General features: G+C 39.8%; 1 protein-coding gene across 7 annotated transcripts in view; it reads left to right on the top strand.

Annotated features, from left to right (window-relative positions):
• Window positions 1–20329, top strand: part of dlgap4b (discs, large (Drosophila) homolog-associated protein 4b) — a 126880-nt gene that overhangs the window by 46459 nt on the left and 60092 nt on the right. Inside the window, exon 2 of one of the 7 annotated variants that reach the window (XM_051112301.1) lies at window positions 3321–3398. The exons of the other annotated variants lie outside the window; for them this stretch is intronic. The gene's annotated coding sequence lies outside the window, so the exon portion shown is untranslated. The remainder of the gene's footprint in view (window positions 1–3320; window positions 3399–20329) is intronic. 7 annotated transcript variants of the gene reach the window in all.

The raw sequence follows: 20329 nt of genomic DNA, 5'->3' as shown, positions 1-20329 counted from the left end.
TGACTAAAGCTTCCGCTGCTATGATGTTTACGTGTCAACACTGTGGCAGTCATTTAGAGGACATGGATGTCACAAATACAGCACAGCAAGCCTTATTAAATCATGCTCTGCCAACACACGCACACACACAAGCAAGCAAATAAACCAGTCAGTGCACTGTCAGGCCAAATACTCAATTAGAGGCAAATCATATAAATGCTTTTCTCATGTTTGTCCTCTCTCAGCTGACATAAACATACACACAGATGTACTCAAACAGCTTCCTTGCCATATTGTTATAAACTATATAATATTACTTACTAGTAGATTTTACTTAGTAGATTTTATACAGATCAGCATGTGCAGCAGTGCAATATGGGGCATTAATATAAAATTAATCTAATGTATGGTCACAGGTGTGTGTATATCAGCTCTTTGAATGTGGCTCTTCCAAGTTTGAACAAAGAGTTTGAACTATGTGTTTTATAATATTCGTTTTGCTGTTTTGAGCTCAAGTGTTTCATAATATGAAGCTGTTTTTGCACTGACATCAGACTTCATTTGCTTGTTATGAATAATCTGACCTTTTGGTTTGTGTCCCTCAAGATCGACATGAAAATTAAATAAACGGTTGAAACACCTAAGCAATTTATTAAAACATTTAATTCACTGGTTTAAAAATAGTCTTGTGTGTGTGTGTGTGTGTGTGTGTGTGTGTGTGTGTGTTTTTTTTTTTTTTTTTTTAATAAACTGTTGTGCAACTCAGACTCAGAAGTGAAAATATGTGATAGTGGCAACATTTCTGCAAAATATTACGTTGCATTTTAAATGTTCTGGAACTTCAGTTTTGTTGGAAACAGATGAATATGAATATAAAAATGTTTAATCACATTGGTTGGATATGAAATGTTCACCGAGTTGTGCTAAAAGGTACATTTGAAAAAAATGTAGCAAAACTAGTGTTAGCAAAAGCAAAAGTGTTTCACAGAACTCAAACCTGAGCTTCAGTACTGTATCAGGTGTGCTACTGAGCAAGTTTACTATGTCAGAAAAGCACTTATATGGGGTTAATTACATGATGCAAACATCAAAATCTGTTAGTTTACAAATCATGTATTATGGTAAAACGATTTTGAGGTCATATTATAGTGTTATGCAAGGAACTGCATCAAAATAAGTCTTAATTAATTGATAATATGCTTCTGTAATCATAATTTGCATCAAAAGGTATAATGAAAGTTGCTGGTATTTTACTGCCTCTAGTGTTCATTTCAGCTGTCATAATCTGCAGTCAATTGTATATATAGATATATTTTTGGAGTTTATTTTTTTTGTTTAATGTTATAAGCTAGGTATTGCGATTTCAACAGTGTCACATCACAGAGGACTCTACTGATATTCTGTAAACTATTACCAGGATATTTCAGACCTGCAGTATTGCTATAAAATTTAGTTATAGGTAGTGGTTTGGCCGATATCTTATATCACAATATGGGTCATTTTATATCATGGTAATGGCTCATATTGTATCACAATCGATTTGTGCTAGAAATTCAGTGGAAAAATGGTTTATATATTACATACCCGTGTGGTAATGCCTATTCTCGGATACTCCAGTGAATGAAATACTTAAAAAATTAAAGGTGTTTCATCTTCAGTGATTGTTTTAAAAATCAGATTATTCATAACAAATGAATCATAATTTTCTTAAACATCAAATATAAAACTCCAAAGTGCATTATAACATTATGACACAGATAGTGTGAGTTTATTCCTTCATATGTTACTAATGTAAAGCAGCCTTCATGGAAAAATCTAACAATGTATAAACTGAATATCATATTCACAACCGGCTGATGCATTTCTACAAACTTCATATGACCCAACCCAGCTCTAATACAGAGAGATTTATAATGGAGGGGGTTTTTGTTGAGTGCATGTGAGTCTCAAAAGCCTCGGCTGAATCTACTTTTGGTTCACATCTGTCATAATGGTGCTCCCTCAATCCCTACAGCTGGGACACACTCCAGAGACCTGCGGCGAAACACACACGCACACACACACACACACGAGAACGCAGTCCTCTTTATCCACTTTAAAAGCAGGAGTGTGTGCGTCCCGACAGAGTATAAAGCTGCTGTGTGTTTTAACCTCAGAGGGATGTGGCTTTGTCTGTCCCCTTTGACCTGGCAGTAATTCTACAGTACAAACCCCCCAAAACACTCTTTTAGCCCTCTGGATGGTACATAAATGTGCTTGGCTGAAGTACTAGATCATGTCATTCTAAAAGATGGTTGTGAGAGCAAAAATAGAGAGTGTGAATGATGTCTGGTGCATTTAACAATTGCATCTATTTTTTTCCTTGCATTTGCATTTGATTATAGTTTATTGAGTTAATGTGCCATGCATTTGGATTAGTTCAGAACAACAGGAGACTGTGGTGCTGAATCTCATGAGAACAAGTCAAAAAGCAAAGAAAGTTTGCTTACTGTAAATGACACTACAGGCAAAACAATTATTATGCGTTGGTCATTTTTGAGATTTGGGGCTGTTTTGCTTATTGTTGAAAGTAGTGGAAAGAAAATGCACATTTAAGTTTTTATTCTGTTTCTTTATTTATGTGCATCTGTAGATTTCAATTTCAATACATATCTTTAAAGGACTTGTTTTTTTTCCCGCTCCACTTCAGCGGCACTTACATACACCAGACTTGACAGTTTTATTACTATCAATTTTCAGGCTTGTTCATATATAATTTGCCTGATTTATATGACATTTTATGCCTAAAAACATTGTGAAAATGATTTTTTTTTTTTTTTTTTTTTTTTTTTTTTTTTTGGCTGTTGACAATATTTGTTTATATTTTAATATTTACTCTAACTCTAATATTGAATATTTACTCTAAGACTAATATGACAACAAAATGAATTTTGGTTCTGGCTTTATCTAGTGTTTAGTTTTCTCTTCTGCAAATGTGTACAAAATAGGGCATTTTTATTTAGATAATGCTCATTTGCATGTTTAATGGGGAATTACGGTAATATCTATTATTTAAAATGTTTTACCATATTCACTTTTATGGTATCTTAAAGACCATTAAAATTTTAGCATTGTAAGTTTGCATTGCACAGTGTGTCACTCAATTAAAAGTCTAATCATTTTGAATTATGTAATTTCTTTGATATTTAGATTTGCATGCACACTTTACCAGTGCATATATTTATACCTGACCATGATGTTTTTGAGTAAATGATGCTGCTCTGCCGTGAGTGTTAACCAGAATAGAACTCTTCCTGTGTTTTTGCTGCTTCCCAAACATCCTGTTCTTCCTGTTTAAACAGGAAGTGTTGCTGTCTCTTATATGTCAGAGAGAGAGAGATAGAGAGAAAATGCCAGCCTAGACAAACACTGCTCAAATGGTGAGTTGAGATTCTTATTGATGCCTGCATTCTTTTGGATTTATAGCTCTGTGCTCTCGTCTCATTCTTGTATTTCTATGAATAAGGTCAGATGCTGAAGTAGATTCTCTAGATTCCTGTCTTGTGAAAGCGAGACGCAGCCTTTGGATTTTATTTATTTATCCGTTTTATCACATGAAGCTTTGCGTTTTGCTGTACAGAGAACTGACTTTTTACATCATGTTCTGCACCTTTGTAGCATTTTTTTCTCTCTCTGAAGTCTCGTCATGTCAGTGTTTAGTTTTAATTTCATAATTTTGTTTTCATGATTCGTTTTCCACTATTACAATTAAAGAGGCTAGTTTTGCCACTGCACATTTAAGAATTCAATTTTATAAATGTATCTTTGCCTTTTCACATGTGACAACAGTAACAAGGGTTTATGAATATTAACAAGGTGCTGATATGTAAATATGGGCGGGCTTATGTTAATGAGATAATAGTTGTAATCAGGGTTATTATCGTTGCACTGAAATTAAAATGAATGAAGATAAAATAAAATGAAATATAAATATTAGATAAAAAACGTAAACTATACAAAAATTTAAATTGTTTCTTTGGCAACTAAATGAAGTAAGTTTAAGCTAAAATTACTTACTGGAAATAAATGAAAACTAAAACTTAAATAAAAATAAATTAAACCTAAATAGTAATAATAAAAATAATAGTAATAAAATGACAAAAGCACGTGATGACATTTCTAAAATGAAAATAAAAAAATTCTAAATATTAATAAAAACTACATTAGTATATAATCAGTGCTAGAATAATAGTGGTTTGAATGTGATAATTATTAAGATTTTAAATTTATTTTTAATAAATGTTCTGTTTGAACTGGAGAGGGAGTTTTGAGCTGATGTTATAGTAGATTAGTATCGTACTTAAAGTGCTGCCACACTTTCTAAAAAGCATTCAATCAAGACATTTAGTGGAATCATTCTACCATTTTCTTGTACTACTGACTCTCCTTTTCTTTATCTAAATTTTAAAATCAGTATTGCAGAATTAAACAATGAGCGAGAGCGATAAAGACATTAAAACAGATCTATACTTGTGTTTGTGGCTCGTGCTGCTTGTTTTTGGTAATCAGGCTCTTTGTATTGATGAGCTGTAATTGCTGGGGAACCTCATCTCATCTAATTACCTTTGCAAACCAAACATTAAACAGCTCTTGAACACAGACAAATAGAGATGATGGAGACTCTGATGATTGTGATTTTCTGTATGCAAAACATAATTCCTTCTTTCTTTTTTTTGTTTTTGGGGTGATATATATCACAGAAAAGTTGAATTGGTGCAGTATGTTGGGGACAAAATAAATCAATATACCCTAGTAAAAAAGTAATAGATTTAAAATGCATTTATTTTATGCTAAGTATAGTTCAAGTCTATTAATATATATACTGACATATCGTTCGAGACTTACTGATGTAAAATTATAATTAAACTTTGTTTGGAGTACCACTTATGCACAATGCACATTTCTTAATTTTAAGCAGAAAATATGTTTTAATGTCACTATTGATGAGGATTGTATGATCTTTAAATAATATTGGTCTTTAAATGCAACATATGTATAGTGTACCTAAAGTATACTTGCAATAGTTCCACTTTAGCACAATCAGATATACTTAATTATATCTTTAGTTGGACTTCAGCACCACTTTCAGACAACTAAAGTGCATTTAGTACAAAATTAGTCGTTCAATTTTAGCAGACTTTTAATAAACCAGTTTAGTATACTAAAAGTAGAATTGCAGGGTATTTTAATTAAGTACATAAATTGTAAATGTATTTGTAGTATAGTTAGCATTAAATAAATGTATTTTTAATACATTTTAGTATATTTATTTTTCACTAGGGTACAAGCATGATACACTGAAGACATTTTATAAACAATTTTCACTCAGAAAATGCTAGTAAATTTCAGAAATAATTACAAAGAAACCGCAAGTGATGGCAAATTCAATTAAACATGAAATTCTGAAGTAGAAATGGTTTTAATTACCAACTTTGAAAAATATGATAGTGTTTTAGTGCCATATAGAATGAAAAAGATTATGAGATTAAAGTCATATTATTTTGAGAATAAAAATTATGAGAATACAGTTGTAGCAAGAATAAAGTAGTATATCACGTAAGTAAAGTTAATAAATATGAAAATTCCACCACCTACTCTGAAAACAAAAATTGTATTGCTATGACTTTATTCTCAAAATATTAGGACATTAATATTGCTATGATTTTTATATTTTTGACTTTATTGTTTTATATTTTTGACTTTATTCTCAAAATATTATGACTTTAATCTTGAAATCTTAGATTTTTTGTTTGTTTGTTTGTTTGTTTTTTGCCATCATAGAAAAATCATATTTCACAGAAAACCATTCTGGTATTTGGATTTTGAGGAATGTGAGGACTTTTTCTGTTTATATAAATACACGACAAAGTAAATAATTAATAAATATCAAGGTAAATAGTAAAAAAACTAATAATTATAGACAACATGTATGTAGTGTTAATACTTTACATTTAGTAACTTACTGCAGTGCATCTCAAGAAGCAGGTGATACAGCAGTATTAAAACATGACTTTTATTTGACTCTTATTCACACTTCTGCTGTATTTTAATAACCGATTTCAGATTTATGTAGTTTGAATATTGCACTCTTAAACATTTTTAACATGCAAATAGGAAATTGTCCAGGTCTCATCTGGAAAACTCAGTAGCTGCTTTCCAACATTCATAAAGTTGATCTCACAAGTGTGCTCTCACTCTACTGGCAGGAACACGTCTTTAGGTCTTGAGAGACATTTTCAGATGTCAAATGCAAGTAGAACTAGAATTAATGGTTGACCTTTTGTTAACTAGTTGATTGAACAGCTACATGCGTGTCAACATAAAACGTCTGAACAGCCGCCTGTCCAATTATTTCTGATTTAATGTGACAAGGTGACTGTGTACAAATATGTTTGACACATTGAACTTTCACCTCATATTTCAAATGCAATGTGCTGAAATCAATACTGGTTTTGTTCATAGACTCATAAATACATTAAATTGATCAAAAGCGACAGTAAAGGCATTACAAATTTCTATTTCAAACGCTGCTCTTTTGAACTTTCTATCTGTGAATCCTGGGAAAAATTTATCACAGTTTCCACAGAAATATTGGGCAGCACAACTGTTTTCAACATTGATAATAATCAGAAATGCGTCTTGAGAAGCAAATCAGCATATTAGAAAGATTGGATCATGTGGCACTGAAGACTGAAAATTCAGCTTTGATTGCAGGAATAAATTACATTTTCACATATTAAACAGTTGATTTAAATTATAATAATATTTCACAATTTGACTGTATTTTTGATCAAACAAATGAAGCCTTGGTGAGCAGAAGAGACACTGAACACTGAAAATCTTACGACCTCTTTTGAATGGTGGACAGTGTACTGAAAATGTACATATACAATGCACTGTGCAATACACAGTTTTGTACAGGATCAGTGAGAGATGAAATAGTACAGAACAGACTGAAATAGATACACAGTCGAGTCGAGAACAATTGATTTTAGAGGTCTGAGCAGACAGTAAGTTAAAGCCAAACCAGCTGTAAATCAGATTCCCTGACCCGACCTGACCGATACTGTCTGAAGACCAAACTTGACCAAAACCCACAATAACAAATAATCTTTTTATTTTCTCTCCAGGCAAGTACAGTTTCTGAAATACTACAATGATAGTAATATACAGAAGCATCCAAATATCCACAAAGTGTTTGCAATGATTTTACAAAAGAAAATTAAAAATAAATTAAATATTATAAATAAATATTAAATGAAATAAATAAATATATTTTTTAAATTAAATAAATATCAAAAATAAAATATTCATATTCCCTTTCAAATAACGTTAATACATTAAAATGCAACATTTTATTCATTTACATTTTTCATATTTAATGTAATTGTAAATAATTCATTAATTTAAATTAATTGTATTTAGTTTATGTATTAAAATTAAACATCATTCTTCCTTGAGCTGATTTAGTAAAAAAAAAAAGTGTGAAAGTCATGCATTTATTATTTTAAATAATAAAATCTACCTGGACACACTGAATTTTTTTTTTTAATTCGTAAATGAGATTTTTGATGTATGTTTTAGAAAAAATACTTGATTTAATTTTAATTTCTCATTAAAAATTGTTTCTACACCATTTTTTTCAATGCATCTGCTTGCTGGTTGAAGTTATAAATAAATTACATACGTTTCATCAGTTTCGTCATATTATACAGTGTAGAAACCATACATACAGGAAAGGCTGTACTACTGTAAGCATGATTTGTGTTAGTACAGTGCTGACAGACTGTTGGCTGCGTCTGCCTCCGCTCGGCTGACCTTTAGCTCTCTGTGTCGGAGTGAGTCAGTCGCAGCGCATCACATCACATCAGTGGAGCCCACAGAGACACCAACTGCACATCCCAACACCATTAAACTCAGAGCGCCTCTCAACCTGCCCTAAGTGACCCGTCAATCAGTCAGTTCTGCCAAAGCACTCGCTTGACCTTTATTACGGCCCGGTACAACCACAGCCAGGAAACCACACATAATTAGACGACACGCAACGCTCTTCAGTCACTACAAACTTCACGGGAGCTCTCCTAAGTTATATGCATTTAAGATTTTATGGCTTGTGTAATATAAAAAGTTGTTTGCGTTTCATGCATCTCTTCGTGCAGAACATCTACAATTTACAAGATAATAGTTACAATTCACAGAATAATAGTTGCATTGTAAAAGTCAGTCTAGAGCTAAAGAGCAGAGCTGAAGTGAATGTTCCAGCATGGATTGAGACAAATTATTTTCTCCTTGCGTTTTGTCACGGCTCATTCAGCGCTAGAAATAACAGCATTATCCTCAACACACGCCTTTCAACAACTTATCCGTGTTATTGCTCAACTCGACAACAGTAATGTCTGTTTGTTGCTGTAAAATGACTAATGGAGAGCTTGTATTGCGCAGATTTTGCTCCGACACTCGCAGTCCATCAAACTATAATAACAGTTAACGGTGAGGCGAGCGCAGCTGTGTGTTTCTATGACAGTGGCTTTAGGGTCTAACGTGTTGGATTCTCTCCTGTCTCTTTCTTGGTGCGTTTGATGGACCGTCCTCACTGAGAAGGTCCAGCGATCCATCACTGCGGTTATCAGCGTGGCAGACGGACTGCTACTTTGTCATATTAATATAACAGTCCTGTCTGCAGTTATGCATTTATGCATTACAGTTTTTCTCAGTCGCTGTGGTACATTTCTCGAATCATCCCTGACATTTGCAAAACAGTAAGTGCATTTCTCAAAACAATTCGTACAAATAGCAAAACACCACGGATTACTTGCAAAAGCCAGTCTCTTGCTCAAAATCCTTAGTTCATCTCTCAAAAATATATATCTGTGTCAGTGAACATGTCATTGCCATCAAAATGACAAGTCCTTGTGTCATTGTGTACGGATAAGACAGTTTGCTTAGTCATGTTGTCAATATAACAGTGTACTCTGGAGGGATGTTCTGATGTAAACTATGGCTAAAGTTTTGATGACAATTACAGTTTTTCTCAGTCGCTTTGGTGCACTTCTCAATTCATCGTTAATATTTCCAAAGAAGTATGTGCATTTCTCAAAACAGCACAACACAATGGATTACCTGCAAAGGCCTGTAACATATTCAAAATCTTTAGTTCACCTATCAAAAGTAAGTGTTTATGTCAGTAAACATATCAGTTCCATCAAAATGAAAAGTCCTTGTGCCATTGTTCACAAACAAGATGAATACAAAATGCAAAACAAAATGCTTAGTCATGTTGTCAATATAACAGTGCACTCTGTTAGCATTACCTGATATAAACTATGGCAATAGTTTGCAGAACAGTTACTGAAGGTACTGAAATGCAGAAGGCTACTCTTCTTATGTATGCCATATATCCATTTCATTTACACATTACTGTATGTGAGATACCCATTGAAAGAGACTGCATAAGATTTAGTTTCTGTCACAAATGCGGTCTCTGTGGCTCCCCCTGTCTCACGCCAGCGGGAACCCTCGCCCGAATACTGACTCCATTTCCCACAATCCCGTGCCTGGGGACTCTCACTTCCGGTTCCGGGTCGCCTGGGTCTCTTCCCCCCTGGCGGCCATTTTAGCGTGCCTCGCCGGCTCGCGCCTCGCGAAGTTTTGCCGGCTATGTCCCCAATCCTGAGCGTATTATTATCGGACTGTTTCTCTGTTGCCAACCGGACTGTTATTATCGTGTGTGAACCCTTGCTGCCTGCCCTTTTACGACCCTTGCTTACCCCACGGATTACTGTCTTTGATCGCCGCCTGCCCCGACCCCTTGCATGGACTTTGACCACTCTCTCGGATTTGTCTTCACCACGCCAGTCTGCCGTTGTTGACCACAGCCTGTTTACACTGTCCGATTCAATAAAGCTGTTGCATATGGATCCACTGTCTCACGATTCTTCGACCGCCGCGTCACAGAAAACTTCGCCGCAAACGGATCCAGCGACAGTCACCCGGATCGCGTCGGAGATGTCAGCACAGGCAACGATGCTGACTCATCACCAGCAGCAACTCGATCGTCTGACTGCTCTGACCGATCAGCTGGTTCAGGCCATCCAGGGCATGCGGACTTCTCCACCACCTGCCGCATCCCCTCCACCGGCACAGCTCGCCGCGGCCCAGCCAGTCACCGCCAGCCCCAAGCTCGCCTTCCCGGAGAAATTCGACGGGACCGCCGCCAAATGTAAGGGCTTTCTGTTACAGTGCACGCTCTTTGTAAACCAGCAGCCTAACCTGTACGCCTCCGATGAGAGTAAGATAGAGTTCGTCTGCTCTCTCCTTACGGGGAAGGCTTTAGAGTGGGCCACTGCGGTCTGGGATTTGGGTCAGTCTACCTACCCCACGTTTGCGACGTTCCTCCGGAGCTTTAAGGAGGTATTCCAACCTACCCCCGAGAGCAGCGAGGCGGGGGAATTGATCGTTTCGCTGCGCCAGGGCCGCCGTTCGGCTGCGGATTACGCTCTGGATTTCCGCACCCTGGCGGCACAAAGCGGATGGAACGACGGTCCCTTAAAGCTCCATTACCGTAAGGGACTTAATGCTGACCTGCAGGTGGAACTGGCGTGCCGGGACGAGGGGCTGTCCCTCAACCAATATATCGATCTGTCCATTCGTATTGATAATGTGATGCGCACACGCAGACCCACTCGTCCCTTCACCGTCCCACAGCCATCTCCTCAACCAGCCACCTCAGGCCCCGAGCCCATGCAACTAGGAACCACCAGACTCTCTGTGGAGGAGAGGGAGCGGCGGATCCGCAATCGCCTTTGCCTATACTGCGGGGAGGCTGGACACATCCGGGCTACCTGCCCGACACGACCACCGCGTCCTTCTTCCTCGGTGAGTGCACGCATACCTTGCCTGAATAAGTGTGAGATTTCAGCGCTGCTTTGCTTTGAGGGACGATCTATCAGAACCACTGCTTTAATTGACTCTGGTGCAGCCGGGAATTTTATTGACAAGGACTTTGTGAAAGCTAATCAGTTGCCTCTTCTCCCTTGTGTCTCCCCTGTGGCAGTGGCCGCCCTCGACGGGAGACCACTAGGATCTGGACGCATTGAACACACTACCACTGACCTCACCCTCCGCCTGGAACCTGGACATCAGGAAGTAATACGTTTCTTCACCATCACCTCCCCTCAGTCACCTCTCATCCTGGGTTTCCCATGGCTCAATCTCCACGAACCCACCATCTCCTGGGCTAGAGGCGTCATTACTCACTGGTCGTCAAACTGCCAACGATCCTGCCTGCAGTCAGCTCCCAAGACTCCGACCAACGCAATAATAACCCCTTCCAACCAGACCATCCCGGCCGAGTATCATGACCTGCTCGAGGCCTTTAGCACTGTCAGGGCCACCGAACTGCCACCCCATAGGCCAGGGGATTGTGCCATAGAACTCACGCCAGGTGCGGTTCCGCCTCGTGGCCGCATCTTCCCGCTCTCACAGCCAGAGTCAGAAGCTATGGAGCGTTACATCCAGGAGGAACTCGCAAAGGGATTCATCCGACATTCCACCTCTCCGGCTTCAGCAGGCTTCTTTTCGTTAAGAAGAAGGATGGAGGTTTGCGACCCTGCATAGATTACCGCGCACTTAACGAGGTGACAGTCAAGTATCGGTATCCCTTACCGCTCGTTCCCCCGGCCTTGGAACAGTTACGATCAGCTCGCTACTACACCAAGCTGGACCTACGATCCGCCTACAACCTGATACGCATTCGCGAAGGGGACGATGGAAGACTGCTTTCTCCACGACATCTGGGCACTATGAATACAGGGTGATGCCCTTCGGCCTGGCCAACAGTCCGTCATACTTCCAGGCCTTCGTGAACGAGGTCTTCCGCGACATGCTGAATCGGTGGGTGATAGTTTATATCGATGACATCCTCGTCTTCTCCAACACATACGCTGACCACGTTCAACACGTCAGGGCGGTTCTCCAGCGACTCATCCAGCATAAACTCTACGCCAAGGAGGAGAAATGCCAGTTTCATCAGGAGTGCGTCTCTTTCCTGGGGTATATCATCAGCCCTGAGGGCGTGGCCATGGATGACACCAAGGTAAACGCTGTACGTAACTGGCCTCGTCCCAAAACCCTGAAGGAGCTCCAGAGGTTCCTAGGTTTCTCTAACTTTTATCGAAGATTCATACGACACTTCAGCACCGTAGCCGCCCCGCTAACGTCCATGGTCAAAAAGGGAGAGACTCGCTTGAGCTGGTCATCCGATGCCCTGCAGGCCTTCCACGAACTACGTCAGCGGTTCACCTCTGCACCCATCCTCCGACACCCCGACCCGCAACGGCCCTTCATCGTCGAGGTAGACGCCTCCAGCACCGGAGTAGGGGCCGTTCTGTCGCAGCGTCAGGGACAACCATCCAAGACCTTCCCCTGCGCCTTCTACTCCCATAAGCTCAGTCCGGCCGAACGAAATTATGATGTGGGTAATCGGGAGCTATTGGCAATTAAGCTCGCCCTGGAGGAGTGGCGGCACTGGCTGGAGGGGGCCCGGCATCCTTTCACCATTCTGACGGATCACAAGAATCTGGAATATCTCCGTGCCGCTAAGGTCCTCAACCACCGTCAGGCCAGGTGGTCGTTGTTCTTCACCAGGTTCGACTTCGTAATTAACTACCGTCCGGGTTCCCAGAACACCAAGGCCGACGCTCTGTCTCGGGTGCACGAGTCTGAACATGCCACCCAACCACCCGAGACCATCCTTCCTTCTTCAGTAATTGTCGCTCCCATCGCCTGGGATCTCATGACGGAAATCACGGAGGCCCAAACCCAGGACCCTCCTCCAGCAGACTGTCCCGGGGACCGCACCTACGTCCCTGCCGCCCTCCGTCAGAGAGTCCTCTCCGAAGTTCACTCGGTCCCCAGCTCCGGCCACCCAGGTATTGAGGCCACCCTTCACCTCCTCCGAAACCGATTCTGGTGGGCCACCCTACATTCCGATACTATTACGTTCATTAAGCAGTGTATAACCTGTAACACCTCCAAGGCTCAGCGTCAACTCCCTGCAGGCCTGCTACAGCCCTTGCCTGTCCCCAAGCGTCCCTGGTCGCACTTAGCGGTGGATTTCGTTACAGATCTTCCATCGTCCCAGGGGCATACCACGATCCTCTCCGTAGTAGATCGGTTCTCCAAGGGCTGCCGCTTTATTCCATTCCCCAAGCTACCTTCAGCCATGGAGACGGCCGAGGCCCTGTGTAATGCCGTGTTCAGATTTTATGGTCTGCCTGAGGACATTGTCTCTGACCGGGGGCCCCAGTTTACCTCTCGCCTCTGGTCCAGCTTCTTCCGGCTTCTGGGAGTCAACGTTAGCCTCACGTCGGGCTATCATCCAGAGGCCAATGGGCAGGTAGAGAGGCTTAACTAGGAACTAACCCGTTTCCTCCGCTCATACTGCCAGGACCGTCAGGGGGATTGGAGTCGCTACCTTCTCTGGGCCGAATACGCCCAGAATTCAATCCGGAAATCCTCCACCAACATGACACCCTTCCAGTGCACACTGGGCTTCCAACCACCCCTGTTCCCCTGGTCTGGGGAGCCCTCTGATCTGCCAGCTCTAGACTCATGGTTTCAGCAGAGTGAGGCCACTTGGAACCAGGCCCACGTCCACCTCCAAAGAGCCGTCCGGCGCAACCAGAACCAGGCAGATCGCCGGCGCCGACCCAACCCTCCCTACGAGCCCGGCCAGTGGGTCTGGCTCTCGACCCGGGACTTACGTCTTCGTCTGCCCTGCAGAAAGTTGAGCCCCAGGTACGTTGGTCCATTTCAAATAGTCCGTCAGATTACACCTGTTTCCTTTAGACTTGCTTTACCCCGTGAATATCGTATCTCACCCACTTTCCATGTGTCTCTGTTAAAGCCCGCTGGTCGCCCGAGCAGGACGGAGGACCTAGACGAGACCGCTCCACAAGGGCCCGGCCCCCTGATCATCGATGGCGAGGAGGCGTACCGAGTCAACACCATCCTGGACTCCCGACGCCGGAGCGGTCGTCTACAGTACCTGGTCGACTGGGAGGGCTATGGTCCCGAGGAGAGGTCTTGGGTGTCCGCCGAGGATATTCTGGACCCTTCGCTCACCACAGATTTCCACACAGCTCACCCAGATCGGCCAGGACCCCGCGGTAGGGGAAGACCCCGGCGTCGGTTGCCTCCTCGCGCCAGGAGGCACTCGCAGGGGGAGGGCTCTGTCACAAATGCGGTCTCTGTGGCTCCCCCTGTCTCACGCCAGCGGGAACCCTCGCCCGAATACTGACTCCATTTCCCACAATCCCGTGCCTGGGGACTCTCACTTCCGGTTCCGGGTCGCCTGGGTCTCTTCCCCCCTGGCGGCCATTTTAGCGTGCCTCGCCGGCTCGCGCCTCGCGAAGTTTTGCCGGCTATGTCCCCAATCCTGAGCGTATTATTATCGGACTGTTTCTCTGTTGCCAACCGGACTGTTATTATCGTGTGTGAACCCTTGCTGCCTGCCCTTTTACGACCCTTGCTTACCCCACGGATTACTGTCTTTGATCGCCGCCTGCCCCGACCCCTTGCATGGACTTTGACCACTCTCTCGGATTTGTCTTCACCACGCCAGTCTGCCGTTGTTGACCACAGCCTGTTTACACTGTCCGATTCAATAAAGCTGTTGCATATGGATCCACTGTCTCACGATTCTTCGACCGCCGCGTCACAGTTACACTTTCACTAGTGGTCTGACAAAACTAAACAAACGAACAAAACACACACACACACACACACACACACATTACAACGTCATTGTTATAGAAAAAAAAAAAGAAATATCCCTGATAGCACACGTACATCACTGAGACATCAATTTGACATCTGTATTTACATCTGCAAGATGTATTTTTTATTGTTTACTGCAATACATCTATAGGACGTTTCCTATCAGGTGTCAAATAGACATTTATTAGATGTCTTTACTGGAAGATGTTTATGATTTAGAGTGTATGTATAACTGACATTTTACAGACGTCTATCATATGTTTGTACATGGCAGATGTTTTCCATATCAAGCGATCTTTAACAGACACCTTGCAGACATGTGCCATGTGGGATGGGCACAAAAGTTAAAATACAAAATTAGAAAGGCAAACACAGGATCACCCCTTAGGCAGAACTTTGCTTTTGCATGCAGCATGGTATGAGGAATTTCAGATAACTGGTTTATTATTGGTTGATCTACATTCTCTTTATTAGTGAAAGTCAAGATTCACCTGCACAATGCATGGCAAATTTACAAAAGGACAATTTGAAAATATGAAATATAATTAAAAAATAGATATAGAAAATATAATTGACAGTTTATGACAACTAGATCAACCATTTTGCATGTAATAACTTATACGATGAACTAATGACTAGATATTTTGAGGGGTAAGACTATTGCACAGAGAACTATATAATACATTTTGTGCAACATGACATTAGCAACTGATAATGTAGGAAAACGCAGACAAATGTACATAATCAATTGCATGAATGTAACAAAGCAATTGCAACTTGTTCAAAAGAATGAGAAACTGCTATTATGATGTGCACAAGTGACTAGATGATGTGGAGGTTGAACAAGTAGTTTTGAGAATTTCATTTCTGATCTGAGAAATGCACCAAAGCGAGTGAGAACTGTAATTTATGTATAACTGGAGACAAGAGAGGTGCAGCCTCCCTATGAAACGTAATATTTGTTTATTTTTGCATGCAATTTTTGTAATAATTTATTTATAGCTGGAAACAAAAGAGATGCAGCCTCACTTTGTACTTATAATTGGTTTAGTTTTATTTTTGTACTGTTTGTTATTTGTTTGTTTAAGCATTTATATATCCATTATTTGTATGCATTTATAGATCTATGTAAGCATTTGAGTTTTTTTTTTTTTTTTTTGTATAGTTTGTATAACTTGATTGGGCTGTTATAGGAAAAAAAAAGGTTTGTTTATTTATTTGTTATTTATCCATTTATTTATTTATTTATTTATGCATTTATGTATGCATTTGTGTATTTATTTATAGAACTGGATAGGAAAATTATTGAAAAAAAATATTATTAATGCCTCCCTATTGGAGAAAATGGCCCTCATGTACACAGTTATGACTTTTTACAAGCACTATAGATTTAAGTGAGAAGAACAAATGAGACTCATTGCTTTACAACCTAAACCATCTTCATGATTTGATATGAAGGCCTTTCTTTACTCTTGGCTGGCCAGACAACATGTAGAAAATTTATCATAGGAACTCAACTGCATGAGCAGTTTTACCTGTAGATCTCTGAGGGCCAGATTATCCAAATGAAAATTCAATGGTGGCCAGATGTTTACTTGAAAAACAAAACCACTTCATGGGAAAAAGTCCATAGAGTCAATAAATGCTGGGTAACACAGCAGGTGTCGTGATGATCACAGACACAGAGGTGCAGCTTTGATTAAACTGAGCTGAGAGCTGCTAAACCGCCTCACTCACAGATTTCAGCTGCATTTCAGTTCAGTCGTGACTGACGCTGATGATGTCTAAGTGAGCGAGATGTTTGCTTTATTATTAGTCCATCCATTTACATTAGTTTAAACCACTGAGGCTGACTTATAAACACGAAACTCTGTAACTTAATATTTATTTATTTACTTACTTTTTATTTATTTATGCATGCATGAATTTATGCAAGTATGCATGTATTTATTTGTAACTAGAAACAGAAGAGATGCACCCTCCATCTAAATTTTAATATTTGTTTAGTTTTATTTTAGTACTATTTGTTTGTTTGTTAATTAATTAATGCATTTATGTATGCATTATTCTTATGCATTTATGCATTTGTGTATTTATTTATTTATTTATGCATATGCATGTATTAATTGTATTTATATATATATATATATAACTGGATGGAGCAGTTATAGTTTGTTTGTTTATTATTTATTTGTTTGTTTTTAAATATTAATGCCTCCATATTAGAGAAAATGTTCCCGGTATATAACTTATTTTTGACAGTTTTCTTTTTACACGCACTTCAGACTTAAATGAGAACAAATGCGACTTATTGCTTTAAAATTTGAACCAAGGACAATAAAACAACAACAACAAAATAAAACTATTTTCAATTCTTTACAGATTTAGTTTTTGTTGTTTGTTTGTTTGTTTTTTTCTTTTTTCCCTTAAGCCATTGTGCACATGGACTGGCTTATTGCTGTATCAGCCGTGGTGACTTTTATTTAGTTATTGCATAAATACATGAATTGGATTTAAAGTTTATTTGAATATGTGAACCTCATCAGTGGCAGATCATGTTTGGAGAAGCTTGAATCAGAAGAAGCCTTAACTCAGTGCAGGCTGATAACTGATGACTGCTTAATTTTGTACTGTGACGTGTCAGTCAGCATGTCATATGCTGTTCCTGTAGCTTAACCGGTAGATCATGGTGGTAGAAACCCAAAGTCAAGGTCACTGGGTTTGATTCCCAGAGGAATGTATGTACTGATACAATAACGTGAGTCGCACTGAATAAAAGCGCCTGCCAAGTGCACAAATGTAAATGTCACGCTGGCACTGCTTCCATCCTCATTAAGCGTGTGAGTCAGCTGTCAGCATGTGTAGGTTAAACTCCAGCAGCAGTTGGATGTGGATTGGCTGGCAGCAGGAGCGGACATGTGGTCTGCTCTCTCCAGAGCTCAGTGTTTAAGCCCACTGTGAAGAGCACAAGCTGCAGCCCATCATGAGTTTCATGATTCCTCAACATGCTCAAGCATGCATCGCTCATTTATCTCAATAAATGCACTGGCATTGTTGTCTTTGATATGTTTATACTGTATTATAACCGATGTATGGATCTGGTCAGCAGCAGTAACTGGTCTAAATCTTAAATTATGAGAGATGTCATATTTTAGAACCACATTAGGAAATGGCTAAAACTGGATTTAAAATAAAATGATATCAGATATGCTATTTTGTGCATGCGCATGCAACAAAATTTGCATTTAAGGCATTTAAAAAGGCATTTGAGAGGCATTTAAAAAGGCAATTGTGACAATATATTTCACAATACAATTTTTTCTCAATTCTGAGTTTATATTTTAACAATTTGTAAACAAGATGTAAAGTCAGAATTGCTAGACGTAAAATCAGAATTGCAAGATGTAAAGTTAGAATTGTGAGACATAAAGTCAGAATTGGAGACATAAATTAAGAATTGCAAGACAAAGTCAGGATTGCTAGACATAAAATCAGAATTGCAAGATGTAAGGTCAGAACTGCAAGATGTAAAGTCAGAATTGCAAGACGTAAAGTCAGAATTGCAAGATGTAAAATCAGAATTGCAAGATGTAAAGTCAGAATTGCAAGAGGTAAAGTCAGAACTGCAAGATGTAAAGTCAGAATTTTTATTTTAATACTGTTGCTTCCGTAGATTTATAACTGATGTCTGTCAAAAAAAAAAAAAAATTATTTCATAGAGTAAATTCAACAATGTGATGTTTTAGCCATTTAGGTAGTAAACTGGTGCAATGCTTTTTGCTGAATTTTGCTTTGGTCATTTTGTTATTCATTGCATACCAAAATACATATGTGTATGTCAATGCATACTATTAATTTCAGATGTTCTCTAGAAAATATGTTGCCTTGACTGATTAAGTGCAAGGATGGTGATATTTTTGACCTTGAATTTCAGCACACTAAATTGCAGTCAGTCCTAGCTGCGCTGCCGTTGTATTACACACAAGATGAGACTCAATCACACACCGATTCAGACTCCATTTTGGTTCATGCCCCCGCGGGACGCCCGTAGAATGCAGCTGTAGCATCAGAGATGTGGGACAGAGGAAGCTTTTGAGGCTACATCCCTCACTATTGTAGAAAAACCCTGGAGACTCGATTCATGAGTACAGAGCTCACAATAAAGACCAGATGAGTGTAGAATGACGCATTGCCTGCACTCACCTCACCGTTCTCCAGGCAGATTACATTAGGAAAAAGGAAGTGGAAAGCGGAATAAGAAACTCATTTAGTATCTGATCTATAATTGAGGAATAATATACCTCAGATTTACCACAACGAACTGATAATTTGCTGCAAATGTGCTCACCCTCATGGAAATCCAAGATGTAGATAAGTTTGTTTCTTCAGCAGATTTGGAGAAATTCATCACTCCATCACTTGTTCACCAATGGAAATGAATGGGTGCCGTCAGAATGAGAGTTTCTGACAATGAGAATGCTTCGGCTTATAATCAATAATAATGCTTTCTCCAGTGGAAAAAGTCCATCTCCGGTTGTGCTTTCACAACAAAATATTTGTTTAGAGCTCTTTTGGACTATTTTGGATCTGTGCAGACTTCTCTCCTGATTCAGACAAGATCACTTTTTCACTACAGAAAGCAATATTATGGATAGAGGACTCAATGGTTTGATGTTGAAAATGTTTTAATAATATATTTATTTCTTACAAACATCCAGCTTTTGGCTTCACCAGATGTTAACTGATGGACTGGAGTGGTGTTGATTACTTGTGGATTATTGTGATGTTTATATCAGCTGTTTGGACTCTCATTCTGACAGCACCCATTCACTGCAGAGGATTGGTGAGCAAGTGATGGAATGACAAATTTCTACATTTCTACATCAAAGCTACATAAAATTTTTAGCATGGAATAAAGAGTAAAGATGTCATTGCATTGCTTTTTTTTACTTCAACTTTTTGAACTATATATACAGACCTATATAAAACCTTAAGCTATATTAAGTCTCTATCTGAATGATAGTCTTTTTCTTTCAACATTCCCATAATTCTCACAGCCGTTTTTTTCCCACAGTTCCTAATAGTTCCTGGGAACAAGTGCACTGAATGGCTGGTTGCTGCTCTCTCCGGTAAAGTAGGGCATGCGAGAGCCTGGGGACGCGCAGGATTAATGCACTAATTCCATTCATGCACTATTCAAAACGGCAAAGGTGCTTTCATCAGTAATCTGCTGAGCAGAGCAGTGGCCCAAAACTACCTCACATTACGCCGTATCATCACAACCCATCTGTAGCACACTTCATGCTCACTTCTCCCAGCTCTTCTGGGCTGAAGATGTTGTGGGACTTGATGTGGGCTTTACTGCAGGTCTTAGACGCACACGAGATCCTCATGAGGACGTTCAGCGGTGTGTTAGACCATGAAAGGGCTTTTATTAGTGTTACTCTGAAATTTATTCAGTAATAAATGTGTACAGATCACATGCAGAACAGGTTCTCACTCAAGATTTGTTCTGCATTCACAACAGGATTTA

This window comes from Labeo rohita, chromosome 6 (genome assembly GCF_022985175.1).
Source record: "Labeo rohita strain BAU-BD-2019 chromosome 6, IGBB_LRoh.1.0, whole genome shotgun sequence".
Classification (NCBI taxonomy): domain Eukaryota; kingdom Metazoa; phylum Chordata; class Actinopteri; order Cypriniformes; family Cyprinidae; genus Labeo; species Labeo rohita.
This window is presented reverse-complemented; position numbering and strand designations above follow the sequence as displayed.